The sequence below is a fragment of the Lissotriton vulgaris genome, chromosome 4_1 (genome assembly GCF_964263255.1).
Source record: "Lissotriton vulgaris chromosome 4_1, aLisVul1.2, whole genome shotgun sequence".
NCBI classification, from domain to species: domain Eukaryota; kingdom Metazoa; phylum Chordata; class Amphibia; order Caudata; family Salamandridae; genus Lissotriton; species Lissotriton vulgaris.
In genome coordinates this window covers 537,665,355-537,681,444 of record NC_141691.1, presented here as the reverse complement: position 1 = coordinate 537,681,444, position 16,090 = coordinate 537,665,355, and the positions used below count along the sequence as shown (strand labels likewise).

Genomic DNA, 16,090 nt, shown 5'->3' with positions numbered 1-16,090 from the left:
TCATCTTTATGATCAGTAATAAGATAGTTCATTTTGCTGATTTCTTATCTGACAACATTCTTGACTTACACAGAGCATTTAATTGTGAATTTCTTTGAAAGAGGAATTCAGATTAATACATTTGACATGTCTTTCGAAAGATTCTACTTTGTGGTTATGGATCTACTTTAGAAAAACAGAGTGTAAATATCTGTGTGTCTTAATTTCAAGATTGTTATTTAAAAGTTCATCTCTTCTGTCCCCAAAATACACAATTTGATTCCTCAAGTTTTCTTTTAATGAAGGCTTTCCAATTAAAAAAGTTCCGTGTTCCCCTTATCAATAACAGTAAGTTTTTAAACAAGTAATATCTTGGATCAGCCTCTTGTGATGAGTTGAGAAAACAGAGTCAGCTCACAAAATATCTCATTATTTTGAGCCATTTTATTTCCATGTTTTCTAAAAGTTCTATCATTTGCTCACATCAAATAGACTTTAAAAATACAATCAATAAATCAATGTTTCACTCTACCCGTGTTAGATTTATGATATTTATGAATACACTTGACAGAAAAAGATTTGGTCATAAGTCATGAAAGTGGTCCCACCGAGATTTGAACTCGGATCCTTGGATTCAAAGTCCAAAGTGCTAACCATTACACCATGGAACCTCCCATGTGACAGGGGAGCAAATTGCTGCAGCAATGTGGACATTTCACATTTTTTATTTTCTACAGTCAAAGACAAACAGAATTATATAACTTTTCTATTCTGTTCAACTTTTGCCTATTGAACTATGTTAGGGAAGGATGTTGCACAAAGGACTCAAGTAACGCTATGACTCTGTTGAACAGTACTTTTTATGTGAGATAAGATTTTGCAATAAAAGATAAGATTCCCCCGTGAATGCAATCTCTTCTGCCAAAATGGAAAGCTCAACCTGGTACAGGTGGGTTGATGGTGTTATGCTTGTCAATCTGGACTCTGAAAACAGGGATCTAAGTACAAAGCTCAGTGGGACTTATCTAAACTTTACGATTTTTTTTCCATTCAGTTCTTAGAAGTATTAATTGGAAAAACATCTCATTTACTTATAAACTTGTACGTATCAACTTATATGTATGTATCTCCCTATATATCGCTATATGTCTATGTATATTTATTGGAAAATATAAATATATACATTATAAAAATACATATAATTAATAGAGGTGAAAATAATGAACAGTTGTTGCCTCTCCGCATTTGAAACATGAGCTTCTTCTCCTTCCTCTTCTATATGTCCTGAAATTGAGATAGTCACTTTTTAATCAATTTTGATCTAACAACATAGTTGATTTGTACAAAGCATATCATACGATCTGTGAATAATTCTAAAAAAGAAAATTAGATCAGTACCTTTGAGGCCTCCAAGCAAAAGCTTATATTTCATGATTGCAGATCGACTGTTGAAAATCAGCATGAGAAATGTTTTATTTCACAATTTCCATACTAATATACAAAAAACATTTGTACTATCTGAATGATACCGTCATTGTGGTTCTCTAGGTTTGATTTAAGAACACATCTCTTTCAAAATGTGCTATGTTCGCCTTATCAATAGTGTGGAAATCTTCAAAAAGGAATGCTGGGAATCAGCCCTCTGAAATGCATTTGAGAAAAACAGGATAGGATTTTGTAATGTCGCACTATTTTGTGTAGGAATGTGATGTTATGTGTATTATAAAGTTCGTATTTCTGTAACTTGTTCAAGCTGTTGGACATTTTGAAAGGATTCAACATTTTTCTCTTTCAACCTACTGGTGTTGGATTGGAGCTATCAATAACAAAAGATGACAGAAATGTAAAAGGTCGAGATTAGTAAAATAGTACCTCAAACAATTGGACTGGTACCTTTGCATGCAAAGTCCAAAGTGCCAACTGTTGCTCTTTGGAGCCACCCATGTGAGAGACAGAGAAATGGATGTAGTAGTTTGGAAATGTAGAATGTTTTAATATTCTTCAGTCAAATATGATCATTATTTTGTAAATTGCATTTCCTGATAAACGTTTGCACATTTAACACTGTTATGGAGAATGCAGCTGAAAAGAATCAAATCACATTATAGCTCTTTACACTATGAGCATTCAACTGAGATATCTTTTCATCAATGTAAGAAAAGCCCCCGCACTGATGCGCTCTCTTTTGTCTCAATGGAAAAATCCCTCATGTATGGCAGGGTTCCATGGTGTAATGGTTAGCACTCTGGACTATGAATCCAGCGATCCGAGTTTAAATCTCGGTGGGACCTGCTTGAATTATGAGATTTAATATTTCACTAATTTCTTAGAATTTGGACTTGGAAAAACATAACGTCAAAGTTTTATACTGAAACTTATCAACGTATAAGTATGTATCTATGTACACATGGCTATATCCATCTAGATAGTGATAATACAATATAAAGAAATGAATTATTCATAAACATAAGTACTGAAGCTGAAAACTAAAAACTGTTCTTTCCCATCCACAATTTAAGCAAGAGGTTATTTTCCTTTCTCATCTTTATGATCAGTAATAAGATAGTTAATTTTGCTGATTTCTTATCTGACAACATTCTTGACTTACACAGTGCATTTAATTGTGAATTTCTTTGAAAGAGGAATTCAGATTAATACATTTGACATGTCTTTCGAAAGATTCTACTTTGTGGTTATGGATCTACTTTAGAAAAACAGAGTGTAAATATCTGTGTGTCTTAATTTCAAGATTGTTATTTAAAAGTTCATCTCTTCTGTCCCCAAAATACACAATTTGATTCCTCAAGTTTTCTTTTAATGAAGGCTTTCCAATTAAAAAAGTTCTGTGTTCCCCTTATCAATAACAGTAAGATTTAAACAAGTAATATCTTGGATCAGCCTCTTGTGATGAGTTGAGAAAACAGAGTCAGCTCACAAAATATCTCATTATTTTGAGCCATTTTATTTCCATGTTTTCTAAAAGTTCTATCATTTGCTCACATCAAATAGACTTTAAAAATACAATCAATAAATCAATGTTTCACTCTACCCATGTTAGATTTATGATATTTATGAATACACTTGACAGAAAAAGATTTGGTCATAAGTCATGAAAGTGGTCCCACTGAGATTTGAACTCGGATCCTTGGATTCAAAGTCCAAAGTACTAACCATTACACCATGGAACCTCCCATGTGACAGGGGAGCAAATTGCTGCAGCAATGTGGACATTTCACATTTTTTATTTTCCACAGTCAAAGACAAACAGAATTATATAACTTTTCTATTCTGTTCAACTTTTGCCTATTGAACTATGTTAGGGAAGGATGTTGCACAAAGGACTCAAGTAACGCTATGACTCTGTTGAACAGTACTTTTTATGTGAGATAAGATTTTGCAATAAAAGATAAGATTCCCCCGTGAATGCAATCTCTTCTGCCAAAATGGAAAGCTCAACCTGGTACAGGTGGGTTGATGCTGTTATGCTTGTCAATCTGGACTCTGAAAACAGGGATCTAAGTACAAAGCTCAGTGGGACTTATCTAAACTTTACGATTTTTTTTCCATTCAGTTCTTAGAAGTATTAATTGGAAAAACATCTCATTTACTTATAAACTTGTACGTATCAACTTATATGTATGTATCTCCCTATATATCGCTATATGTCTATGTATATTTATCGGAAAATATAAATATATACATTATAAAAATACATATAATTAATAGAGGTGAAAATAATGAACAGTTGTTGCCTGTCCGCATTTGAAACATGAGCCTCTTCTCCTTCCTCTTCTATATGTCCTGAAATTGAGATAGTCACTTTTTAATCAATTTTGATCTAACAACATAGTTGATTTGTACAAAGCATATCATACGATCTGTGAATAATTCTAAAAAAGAAAATTAGATCAGTACCTTTGAGGCCTCCAAGCAAAAGCTTATATTTCATGATTGCAGATCGACTGTTGAAAATCAGCATGAGAAATGTTTTATTTCACAATTTCCATACTAATATACAAAAAACATTTGTACTATCTGAATGATACCGTCATTGTGGTTCTCTAGGTTTGATTTAAGAACACATCTCTTTCAAAATGTGCTATATTCGCCTTATCAATAGTGTGGAAATCTTCAAAAAGGAATGCTGGGAATCAGCCCTCTGAAATGCATTTGAGAAAAACAGGATAGGATTTTGTAATGTCGCACTATTTTGTGTAGGAATGTGATGTTATGTGTATTATAAAGTTCGTATTTCTGTAACTTGTTCAAGCTGTTGGACATTTTGAAAGGAGTCAACATTTGTCTCTTTCAACCTACTGGTGTTGGATTGGAGCTATCAATAACAAAAGATGACAGAAATGTAAAAGGTCGAGATTAGTAAAATAGTACCTCAAAGAATTGGACTGGTACCTTTGCATGCAAAGTCCAAAGTGCCAAGCGTTGCTCTTTGGAGCCACCCATGTGAGAGACAGAGAAATGGATGTAGTAGTTTGGAAATGTAGAATGTTTTAATATTCTTCAGTCAAATATGATCATTATTTTGTAAATTGCATTTCCTGATAAACGTTTGCACATTTAACACTGTTATGGAGAATGCAGCTGAAAAGAATCAAATCACATTATAGCTCTTTACACTATGAGCATTCAACTGAGATATCTTTTCATCAATGTAAGAAAAGCCCCCGCACTGATGCGCTCTCTTTTGTCTCAATGGAAAAATCCCTCATGTATGGCAGGGTTCCATGGTGTAATGGTTAGCACTATGGACTCTGAATCCAGCGATCCGAGTTCAAATCTCGGTGGGACCTGCTTGAATTATGAGATTTAATATTTCACTAATTTCTTAGAATTTGGACTTGGAAAAACATAACGTCAAAGTTTTATACTGAAACTTATCAACGTATAAGTATGTATCTATGTACACATGGCTATATCCATCTAGATAGTGATAATACAATATAAAGAAATGAATTATTCATAAACATAAGTACTGAAGCTGAAAACTAAAAACTGTTCTTTCCCATCCACAATTTAAGCAAGAGGTTCTTTTCCTTTCTCATCTTTATGATCAGTAATAAGATAGTTCATTTTGCTGATTTCTTATCTGACAACATTCTTGACTTACACAGAGCATTTAATTGTGAATTTCTTTGAAAGAGGAATTCAGATTAATACATTTGACATGTCTTTCGAAAGATTCTACTTTGTGGTTATGGATCTACTTTAGAAAAACAGAGTGTAAATATCTGTGTGTCTTAATTTCAAGATTGTTATTTAAAAGTTCATCTCTTCTGTCCCCAAAATACACAATTTGATTCCTCAAGTTTTCTTTTAATGAAGGCTTTCCAATTAAAAAAGTTCCGTGTTCCCCTTATCAATAACAGTAAGTTTTTAAACAAGTAATATCTTGGATCAGCCTCTTGTGATGAGTTGAGAAAACAGAGTCAGCTCACAAAATATCTCATTATTTTGAGCCATTTTATTTCCATGTTTTCTAAAAGTTCTATCATTTGCTCACATCAAATAGACTTTAAAAATACAATCAATAAATCAATGTTTCACTCTACCCGTGTTAGATTTATGATATTTATGAATACACTTGACAGAAAAAGATTTGGTCATAAGTCATGAAAGTGGTCCCACCGAGATTTGAACTCGGATCCTTGGATTCAAAGTCCAAAGTGCTAACCATTACACCATGGAACCTCCCATGTGACAGGGGAGCAAATTGCTGCAGCAATGTGGACATTTCACATTTTTTATTTTCTACAGTCAAAGACAAACAGAATTATATAACTTTTCTATTCTGTTCAACTTTTGCCTATTGCACTATGTTAGGGAAGGATGTTGCACAAAGGACTCAAGTAACGCTATGACTCTGTTGAACAGTACTTTTTATGTGAGATAAGATTTTGCAATAAAAGATAAGATTACCCCGTGAATGCAATCTCTTCTGCCAAAATGGAAAGCTCAACCTGGTACAGGTGGGTTGATGGTGTTATGCTTGTCAATCTGGACTCTGAAAACAGGGATCTAAGTACAAAGCTCAGTGGGACTTATCTAAACTTTACGATTTTTTTTCCATTCAGTTCTTAGAAGTATTAATTGGAAAAACATCTCATTTACTTATAAACTTGTACGTATCAACTTATATGTATGTATCTCCCTATATATCGCTATATGTCTATGTATATTTATTGGAAAATATAAATATATACATTATAAAAATACATATAATTAATAGAGGTGAAAATAATGAACAGTTGTTGCCTCTCCGCATTTGAAACATGAGCTTCTTCTCCTTCCTCTTCTATATGTCCTGAAATTGAGATAGTCACTTTTTAATCAATTTTGATCTAACAACATAGTTGATTTGTACAAAGCATATCATACGATCTGTGAATAATTCTAAAAAAGAAAATTAGATCAGTACCTTTCAGGCCTCCAAGCAAAAGCTTATATTTCATGATTGCAGATCGACTGTTGAAAATCAGCATGAGAAATGTTTTATTTCACAATTTCCATACTAATATACAAAAAACATTTGTACTATCTGAATGATACCGTCATTGTGGTTCTCTAGGTTTGATTTAAGAACACATCTCTTTCAAAATGTGCTATATTCGCCTTATCAATAGTGTGGAAATCTTCAAAAAGGAATGCTGGGAATCAGCCCTCTGAAATGCATTTGAGAAAAACAGGATAGGATTTTGTAATGTCGCACTATTTTGTGTAGGAATGTGATGTTATGTGTATTATAAAGTTCGTATTTCTGTAACTTGTTCAAGCTGTTGGACATTTTGAAAGGAGTCAACATTTGTCTCTTTCAACCTACTGGTGTTGGATTGGAGCTATCAATAACAAAAGATGACAGAAATGTAAAAGGTCGAGATTAGTAAAATAGTACCTCAAAGAATTGGACTGGTACCTTTGCATGCAAAGTCCAAAGTGCCAAGCGTTGCTCTTTGGAGCCACCCATGTGAGAGACAGAGAAATGGATGTAGTAGTTTGGAAATGTAGAATGTTTTAATATTCTTCAGTCAAATATGATCATTATTTTGTAAATTGCATTTCCTGATAAACGTTTGCACATTTAACACTGTTATGGAGAATGCAGCTGAAAAGAATCAAATCACATTATAGCTCTTTACACTATGAGCATTCAACTGAGATATCTTTTCATCAATGTAAGAAAAGCCCCCGCACTGATGCGCTCTCTTTTGTCTCAATGGAAAAATCCCTCATGTATGGCAGGGTTCCATGGTGTAATGGTTAGCACTATGGACTCTGAATCCAGCGATCCGAGTTCAAATCTCGGTGGGACCTGCTTGAATTATGAGATTTAATATTTCACTAATTTCTTAGAATTTGGACTTGGAAAAACATAACGTCAAAGTTTTATACTGAAACTTATCAACGTATAAGTATGTATCTATGTACACATGGCTATATCCATCTAGATAGTGATAATACAATATAAAGAAATGAATTATTCATAAACATAAGTACTGAAGCTGAAAACTAAAAACTGTTCTTTCCCATCCACAATTTAAGCAAGAGGTTCTTTTCCTTTCTCATCTTTATGATCAGTAATAAGATAGTTCATTTTGCTGATTTCTTATCTGACAACATTCTTGACTTACACAGAGCATTTAATTGTGAATTTCTTTGAAAGAGGAATTCAGATTAATACATTTGACATGTCTTTCGAAAGATTCTACTTTGTGGTTATGGATCTACTTTAGAAAAACAGAGTGTAAATATCTGTGTGTCTTAATTTCAAGATTGTTATTTAAAAGTTCATCTCTTCTGTCCCCAAAATACACAATTTGATTCCTCAAGTTTTCTTTTAATGAAGGCTTTCCAATTAAAAAAGTTCCGTGTTCCCCTTATCAATAACAGTAAGTTTTTAAACAAGTAATATCTTGGATCAGCCTCTTGTGATGAGTTGAGAAAACAGAGTCAGCTCACAAAATATCTCATTATTTTGAGCCATTTTATTTCCATGTTTTCTAAAAGTTCTATCATTTGCTCACATCAAATAGACTTTAAAAATACAATCAATAAATCAATGTTTCACTCTACCCGTGTTAGATTTATGATATTTATGAATACACTTGACAGAAAAAGATTTGGTCATAAGTCATGAAAGTGGTCCCACCGAGATTTGAACTCGGATCCTTGGATTCAAAGTCCAAAGTGCTAACCATTACACCATGGAACCTCCCATGTGACAGGGGAGCAAATTGCTGCAGCAATGTGGACATTTCACATTTTTTATTTTCTACAGTCAAAGACAAACAGAATTATATAACTTTTCTATTCTGTTCAACTTTTGCCTATTGAACTATGTTAGGGAAGGATGTTGCACAAAGGACTCAAGTAACGCTATGACTCTGTTGAACAGTACTTTTTATGTGAGATAAGATTTTGCAATAAAAGATAAGATTCCCCCGTGAATGCAATCTCTTCTGCCAAAATGGAAAGCTCAACCTGGTACAGGTGGGTTGATGGTGTTATGCTTGTCAATCTGGACTCTGAAAACAGGGATCTAAGTACAAAGCTCAGTGGGACTTATCTAAACTTTACGATTTTTTTTCCATTCAGTTCTTAGAAGTATTAATTGGAAAAACATCTCATTTACTTATAAACTTGTACGTATCAACTTATATGTATGTATCTCCCTATATATCGCTATATGTCTATGTATATTTATTGGAAAATATAAATATATACATTATAAAAATACATATAATTAATAGAGGTGAAAATAATGAACAGTTGTTGCCTCTCCGCATTTGAAACATGAGCTTCTTCTCCTTCCTCTTCTATATGTCCTGAAATTGAGATAGTCACTTTTTAATCAATTTTGATCTAACAACATAGTTGATTTGTACAAAGCATATCATACGATCTGTGAATAATTCTAAAAAAGAAAATTAGATCAGTACCTTTGAGGCCTCCAAGCAAAAGCTTATATTTCATGATTGCAGATCGACTGTTGAAAATCAGCATGAGAAATGTTTTATTTCACAATTTCCATACTAATATACAAAAAACATTTGTACTATCTGAATGATACCGTCATTGTGGTTCTCTAGGTTTGATTTAAGAACACATCTCTTTCAAAATGTGCTATGTTCGCCTTATCAATAGTGTGGAAATCTTCAAAAAGGAATGCTGAGAATCAGCCCTCTGAAATGCATTTGAGAAAAACAGGATAGGATTTTGTAATGTCGCACTATTTTGTGTAGGAATGTGATGTTATGTGTATTATAAAGTTCGTATTTCTGTAACTTGTTCAAGCTGTTGGACATTTTGAAAGGATTCAACATTTTTCTCTTTCAACCTACTGGTGTTGGATTGGAGCTATCAATAACAAAAGATGACAGAAATGTAAAAGGTCGAGATTAGTAAAATAGTACCTCAAACAATTGGACTGGTACCTTTGCATGCAAAGTCCAAAGTGCCAACTGTTGCTCTTTGGAGCCACCCATGTGAGAGACAGAGAAATGGATGTAGTAGTTTGGAAATGTAGAATGTTTTAATATTCTTCAGTCAAATATGATCATTATTTTGTAAATTGCATTTCCTGATAAACGTTTGCACATTTAACACTGTTATGGAGAATGCAGCTGAAAAGAATCAAATCACATTATAGCTCTTTACACTATGAGCATTCAACTGAGATATCTTTTCATCAATGTAAGAAAAGCCCCCGCACTGATGCGCTCTCTTTTGTCTCAATGGAAAAATCCCTCATGTATGGCAGGGTTCCATGGTGTAATGGTTAGCACTCTGGACTCTGAATCCAGCGATCCGAGTTTAAATCTCGGTGGGACCTGCTTGAATTATGAGATTTAATATTTCACTAATTTCTTAGAATTTGGACTTGGAAAAACATAACGTCAAAGTTTTATACTGAAACTTATCAACGTATAAGTATGTATCTATGTACACATGGCTATATCCATCTAGATAGTGATAATACAATATAAAGAAATGAATTATTCATAAACATAAGTACTGAAGCTGAAAACTAAAAACTGTTCTTTCCCATCCACAATTTAAGCAAGAGGTTATTTTCCTTTCTCATCTTTATGATCAGTAATAAGATAGTTAATTTTGCTGATTTCTTATCTGACAACATTCTTGACTTACACAGTGCATTTAATTGTGAATTTCTTTGAAAGAGGAATTCAGATTAATACATTTGACATGTCTTTCGAAAGATTCTACTTTGTGGTTATGGATCTACTTTAGAAAAACAGAGTGTAAATATCTGTGTGTCTTAATTTCAAGATTGTTATTTAAAAGTTCATCTCTTCTGTCCCCAAAATACACAATTTGATTCCTCAAGTTTTCTTTTAATGAAGGCTTTCCAATTAAAAAAGTTCCGTGTTCCCCTTATCAATAACAGTAAGATTTAAACAAGTAATATCTTGGATCAGCCTCTTGTGATGAGTTGAGAAAACAGAGTCAGCTCACAAAATATCTCATTATTTTGAGCCATTTTATTTCCATGTTTTCTAAAAGTTCTATCATTTGCTCACATCAAATAGACTTTAAAAATACAATCAATAAATCAATGTTTCACTCTACCCATGTTAGATTTATGATATTTATGAATACACTTGACAGAAAAAGATTTGGTCATAAGTCATGAAAGTGGTCCCACTGAGATTTGAACTCGGATCCTTGGATTCAAAGTCCAAAGTACTAACCATTACACCATGGAACCTCCCATGTGACAGGGGAGCAAATTGCTGCAGCAATGTGGACATTTCACATTTTTTATTTTCCACAGTCAAAGACAAACAGAATTATATAACTTTTCTATTCTGTTCAACTTTTGCCTATTGAACTATGTTAGGGAAGGATGTTGCACAAAGGACTCAAGTAACGCTATGACTCTGTTGAACAGTACTTTTTATGTGAGATAAGATTTTGCAATAAAAGATAAGATTCCCCCGTGAATGCAATCTCTTCTGCCAAAATGGAAAGCTCAACCTGGTACAGGTGGGTTGATGGTGTTATGCTTGTCAATCTGGACTCTGAAAACAGGGATCTAAGTACAAAGCTCAGTGGGACTTATCTAAACTTTACGATTTTTTTTCCATTCAGTTCTTAGAAGTATTAATTGGAAAAACATCTCATTTACTTATAAACTTGTACGTATCAACTTATATGTATGTATCTCCCTATATATCGCTATATGTCTATGTATATTTATCGGAAAATATAAATATATACATTATAAAAATACATATAATTAATAGAGGTGAAAATAATGAACAGTTGTTGCCTGTCCGCATTTGAAACATGAGCCTCTTCTCCTTCCTCTTCTATATGTCCTGAAATTGAGATAGTCACTTTTTAATCAATTTTGATCTAACAACATAGTTGATTTGTACAAAGCATATCATACGATCTGTGAATAATTCTAAAAAAGAAAATTAGATCAGTACCTTTGAGGCCTCCAAGCAAAAGCTTATATTTCATGATTGCAGATCGACTGTTGAAAATCAGCATGAGAAATGTTTTATTTCACAATTTCCATACTAATATACAAAAAACATTTGTACTATCTGAATGATACCGTCATTGTGGTTCTCTAGGTTTGATTTAAGAACACATCTCTTTCAAAATGTGCTATATTCGCCTTATCAATAGTGTGGAAATCTTCAAAAAGGAATGCTGGGAATCAGCCCTCTGAAATGCATTTGAGAAAAACAGGATAGGATTTTGTAATGTCGCACTATTTTGTGTAGGAATGTGATGTTATGTGTATTATAAAGTTCGTATTTCTGTAACTTGTTCAAGCTGTTGGACATTTTGAAAGGAGTCAACATTTGTCTCTTTCAACCTACTGGTGTTGGATTGGAGCTATCAATAACAAAAGATGACAGAAATGTAAAAGGTCGAGATTAGTAAAATAGTACCTCAAAGAATTGGACTGGTACCTTTGCATGCAAAGTCCAAAGTGCCAAGCGTTGCTCTTTGGAGCCACCCATGTGAGAGACAGAGAAATGGATGTAGTAGTTTGGAAATGTAGAATGTTTTAATATTCTTCAGTCAAATATGATCATTATTTTGTAAATTGCATTTCCTGATAAACGTTTGCACATTTAACACTGTTATGGAGAATGCAGCTGAAAAGAATCAAATCACATTATAGCTCTTTACACTATGAGCATTCAACTGAGATATCTTTTCATCAATGTAAGAAAAGCCCCCGCACTGATGCGCTCTCTTTTGTCTCAATGGAAAAATCCCTCATGTATGGCAGGGTTCCATGGTGTAATGGTTAGCACTATGGACTCTGAATCCAGCGATCCGAGTTCAAATCTCGGTGGGACCTGCTTGAATTATGAGATTTAATATTTCACTAATTTCTTAGAATTTGGACTTGGAAAAACATAACGTCAAAGTTTTATACTGAAACTTATCAACGTATAAGTATGTATCTATGTACACATGGCTATATCCATCTAGATAGTGATAATACAATATAAAGAAATGAATTATTCATAAACATAAGTACTGAAGCTGAAAACTAAAAACTGTTCTTTCCCATCCACAATTTAAGCAAGAGGTTCTTTTCCTTTCTCATCTTTATGATCAGTAATAAGATAGTTCATTTTGCTGATTTCTTATCTGACAACATTCTTGACTTACACAGAGCATTTAATTGTGAATTTCTTTGAAAGAGGAATTCAGATTAATACATTTGACATGTCTTTCGAAAGATTCTACTTTGTGGTTATGGATCTACTTTAGAAAAACAGAGTGTAAATATCTGTGTGTCTTAATTTCAAGATTGTTATTTAAAAGTTCATCTCTTCTGTCCCCAAAATACACAATTTGATTCATCAAGTTTTCTTTTAATGAAGGCTTTCCAATTAAAAAAGTTCTGTGTTCCCCTTATCAATAACAGTAAGTTTTTAAACAAGTAATATCTTGGATCAGCCTCTTGTGATGAGTTGAGAAAACAGAGTCAGCTCACAAAATATCTCATTATTTTGAGCCATTTTATTTCCATGTTTTCTAAAAGTTCTATCATTTGCTCACATCAAATAGACTTTAAAAATACAATCAATAAATCAATGTTTCACTCTACCCGTGTTAGATTTATGATATTTATGAATACACTTGACAGAAAAAGATTTGGTCATAAGTCATGAAAGTGGTCCCACCGAGATTTGAACTCGGATCCTTGGATTCAAAGTCCAAAGTGCTAACCATTACACCATGGAACCTCCCATGTGACAGGGGAGCAAATTGCTGCAGCAATGTGGACATTTCACATTTTTTATTTTCTACAGTCAAAGACAAACAGAATTATATAACTTTTCTATTCTGTTCAACTTTTGCCTATTGAACTATGTTAGGGAAGGATGTTGCACAAAGGACTCAAGTAACGCTATGACTCTGTTGAACAGTACTTTTTATGTGAGATAAGATTTTGCAATAAAAGATAAGATTACCCCGTGAATGCAATCTCTTCTGCCAAAATGGAAAGCTCAACCTGGTACAGGTGGGTTGATGGTGTTATGCTTGTCAATCTGGACTCTGAAAACAGGGATCTAAGTACAAAGCTCAGTGGGACTTATCTAAACTTTACGATTTTTTTTCCATTCAGTTCTTAGAAGTATTAATTGGAAAAACATCTCATTTACTTATAAACTTGTACGTATCAACTTATATGTATGTATCTCCCTATATATCGCTATATGTCTATGTATATTTATCGGAAAATATAAATATATACATTATAAAAATACATATAATTAATAGAGGTGAAAATAATGAACAGTTGTTGCCTGTCCGCATTTGAAACATGAGCCTCTTCTCCTTCCTCTTCTATATGTCCTGAAATTGAGATAGTCACTTTTTAATCAATTTTGATCTAACAACATAGTTGATTTGTACAAAGCATATCATACGATCTGTGAATAATTCTAAAAAAGAAAATTAGATCAGTACCTTTGAGGCCTCCAAGCAAAAGCTTATATTTCATGATTGCAGATCGACTGTTGAAAATCAGCATGAGAAATGTTTTATTTCACAATTTCCATACTAATATACAAAAAACATTTGTACTATCTGAATGATACCGTCATTGTGGTTCTCTAGGTTTGATTTAAGAACACATCTCTTTCAAAATGTGCTATGTTCGCCTTATCAATAGTGTGGAAATCTTCAAAAAGGAATGCTGGGAATCAGCCCTCTGAAATGCATTTGAGAAAAACAGGATAGGATTTTGTAATGTCGCACTATTTTGTGTAGGAATGTGATGTTATGTGTATTATAAAGTTCGTATTTCTGTAACTTGTTCAAGCTGTTGGACATTTTGAAAGGAGTCAACATTTGTCTCTTTCAACCTACTGGTGTTGGATTGGAGCTATCAATAACAAAAGATGACAGAAATGTAAAAGGTCGAGATTAGTAAAATAGTACCTCAAAGAATTGGACTGGTACCTTTGCATGCAAAGTCCAAAGTGCCAAGTGTTGCTCTTTGGAGCCACCCATGTGAGAGACAGAGAAATGGATGTAGTAGTTCGGAAATGTAGAATGTTTTAATATTCTTCAGTCAAATATGATCATTATTTTGTAAATTGCATTTCCTGATAAACGTTTGCACATTTAACACTGTTATGGAGAATGCAGCTGAAAAGAATCAAATCACATTATAGCTCTTTACACTATGAGCATTCAACTGAGATATCTTTTCATCAATGTAAGAAAAGCCCCCGCACTGATGTGCTCTCTTTTGTCTCAATGGAAAAATCCCTCATGTATGGCAGGGTTCCATGGTGTAATGGTTAGCACTCTGGACTCTGAATCCAGTGATCCGAGTTCAAATCTCGGTGGGACCTGCTTGAATTATGAGATTTAATATTTCACTAATTTCTTAGAATTTGGACTTGGAAAAACATAACGTCAAAGTTTTATACTGAAACTTATCAACGTATAAGTATGTATCTATGTACACATGGCTATATCCATCTAGATAGTGATAATACAATATAAAGAAATGAATTATTCATAAACATAAGTACTGAAGCTGAAAACTAAAAACTGTTCTTTCCCATCCACAATTTAAGCAAGAGGTTCTTTTCCTTTCTCATCTTTATGATCAGTAATAAGATAGTTCATTTTGCTGATTTCTTATCTGACAACATTCTTGACTTACACAGTGCATTTAATTGTGAATTTCTTTGAAAGAGGAATTCAGATTAATACATTTGACATGTCTTTCGAAAGATTCTACTTTGTGGTTATGGATCTACTTTAGAAAAACAGAGTGTAAATATCTGTGTGTCTTAATTTCAAGATTGTTATTTAAAAGTTCATCTCTTCTGTCCCCAAAATACACAATTTGATTCCTCAAGTTTTCTTTTAATGAAGGCTTTCCAATTAAAAAAGTTCCGTGTTCCCCTTATCCATAACAGTAAGATTTAAACAAGTAATATCTTGGATCAGCCTCTTGTGATGAGTTGAGAAAACAGAGTCAGCTCACAAAATATCTCATTATTTTGAGCCATTTTATTTCCATGTTTTCTAAAAGTTCTATCATTTGCTCACATCAAATAGACTTTAAAAATACAATCAATAAATCAATGTTTCACTCTACCCGTGTTAGATTTATGATATTTATGAATACACTTGACAGAAAAAGATTTGGTCATAAGTCATGAAAGTGGTCCCACCGAGATTTGAACTCGGATCCTTGGATTCAAAGTCCAAAGTGCTAACCATTACACCATGGAACCTCCCATGTGACAGGGGAGCAAATTGCTGCAGCAATGTGGACATTTCACATTTTTTATTTTCTACAGTCAAAGACAAACAGAATTATATAACTTTTCTATTCTGTTCAACTTTTGCCTATTGAACTATGTTAGGGAAGGATGTTGCACAAAGGACTCAAGTAACGCTATGACTCTGTTGAACAGTACTTTTTATGTGAGATAAGATTTTGCAATAAAAGATAAGATTCCCCCGTGAATGCAATCTCTTCTGCCAAAATGGAAAGCTCAACCTGGTACAGGTGGGTTGATGGTGTTATGCTTGTCAATCTGGACTCTGAAAACAGGGATCTAAGTAC

The 16,090-nt window shown here is 33.3% G+C and overlaps 11 non-coding genes across 11 annotated transcripts; 6 read left to right on the top strand and 5 right to left on the bottom strand.

The window, feature by feature from the left end:
* Positions 1–578: 578 nt before the first annotated feature.
* On the bottom strand, positions 579–650 carry TRNAQ-UUG (transfer RNA glutamine (anticodon UUG)). The gene has a single exon. It is a non-coding gene; the product is annotated as a tRNA-Gln (tRNA).
* A 1,548-nt stretch (positions 651–2,198) lies between these two features.
* Positions 2,199–2,270, top strand: TRNAH-AUG (transfer RNA histidin (anticodon AUG)). Its single transcript has one exon. It is a non-coding gene; the product is annotated as a tRNA-His (tRNA).
* Positions 2,271–4,715: 2,445 nt separating this feature from the next.
* TRNAQ-CUG (transfer RNA glutamine (anticodon CUG)) lies at positions 4,716–4,787 on the top strand. The gene has a single exon. It is a non-coding gene; the product is annotated as a tRNA-Gln (tRNA).
* An 826-nt stretch (positions 4,788–5,613) lies between these two features.
* TRNAQ-UUG (transfer RNA glutamine (anticodon UUG)) lies at positions 5,614–5,685 on the bottom strand. The gene has a single exon. It is a non-coding gene; the product is annotated as a tRNA-Gln (tRNA).
* A 1,548-nt stretch (positions 5,686–7,233) lies between these two features.
* TRNAQ-CUG (transfer RNA glutamine (anticodon CUG)) lies at positions 7,234–7,305 on the top strand. Its single transcript has one exon. It is a non-coding gene; the product is annotated as a tRNA-Gln (tRNA).
* An 826-nt stretch (positions 7,306–8,131) lies between these two features.
* On the bottom strand, positions 8,132–8,203 carry TRNAQ-UUG (transfer RNA glutamine (anticodon UUG)). The gene has a single exon. It is a non-coding gene; the product is annotated as a tRNA-Gln (tRNA).
* A 1,548-nt stretch (positions 8,204–9,751) lies between these two features.
* On the top strand, positions 9,752–9,823 carry TRNAQ-CUG (transfer RNA glutamine (anticodon CUG)). The gene has a single exon. It is a non-coding gene; the product is annotated as a tRNA-Gln (tRNA).
* A 2,445-nt stretch (positions 9,824–12,268) lies between these two features.
* TRNAQ-CUG (transfer RNA glutamine (anticodon CUG)) lies at positions 12,269–12,340 on the top strand. Its single transcript has one exon. It is a non-coding gene; the product is annotated as a tRNA-Gln (tRNA).
* Positions 12,341–13,166: 826 nt separating this feature from the next.
* TRNAQ-UUG (transfer RNA glutamine (anticodon UUG)) lies at positions 13,167–13,238 on the bottom strand. Its single transcript has one exon. It is a non-coding gene; the product is annotated as a tRNA-Gln (tRNA).
* Positions 13,239–14,786: 1,548 nt separating this feature from the next.
* TRNAQ-CUG (transfer RNA glutamine (anticodon CUG)) lies at positions 14,787–14,858 on the top strand. Its single transcript has one exon. It is a non-coding gene; the product is annotated as a tRNA-Gln (tRNA).
* Positions 14,859–15,683: 825 nt separating this feature from the next.
* Positions 15,684–15,755, bottom strand: TRNAQ-UUG (transfer RNA glutamine (anticodon UUG)). The gene has a single exon. It is a non-coding gene; the product is annotated as a tRNA-Gln (tRNA).
* Positions 15,756–16,090: the final 335 nt, after the last annotated feature.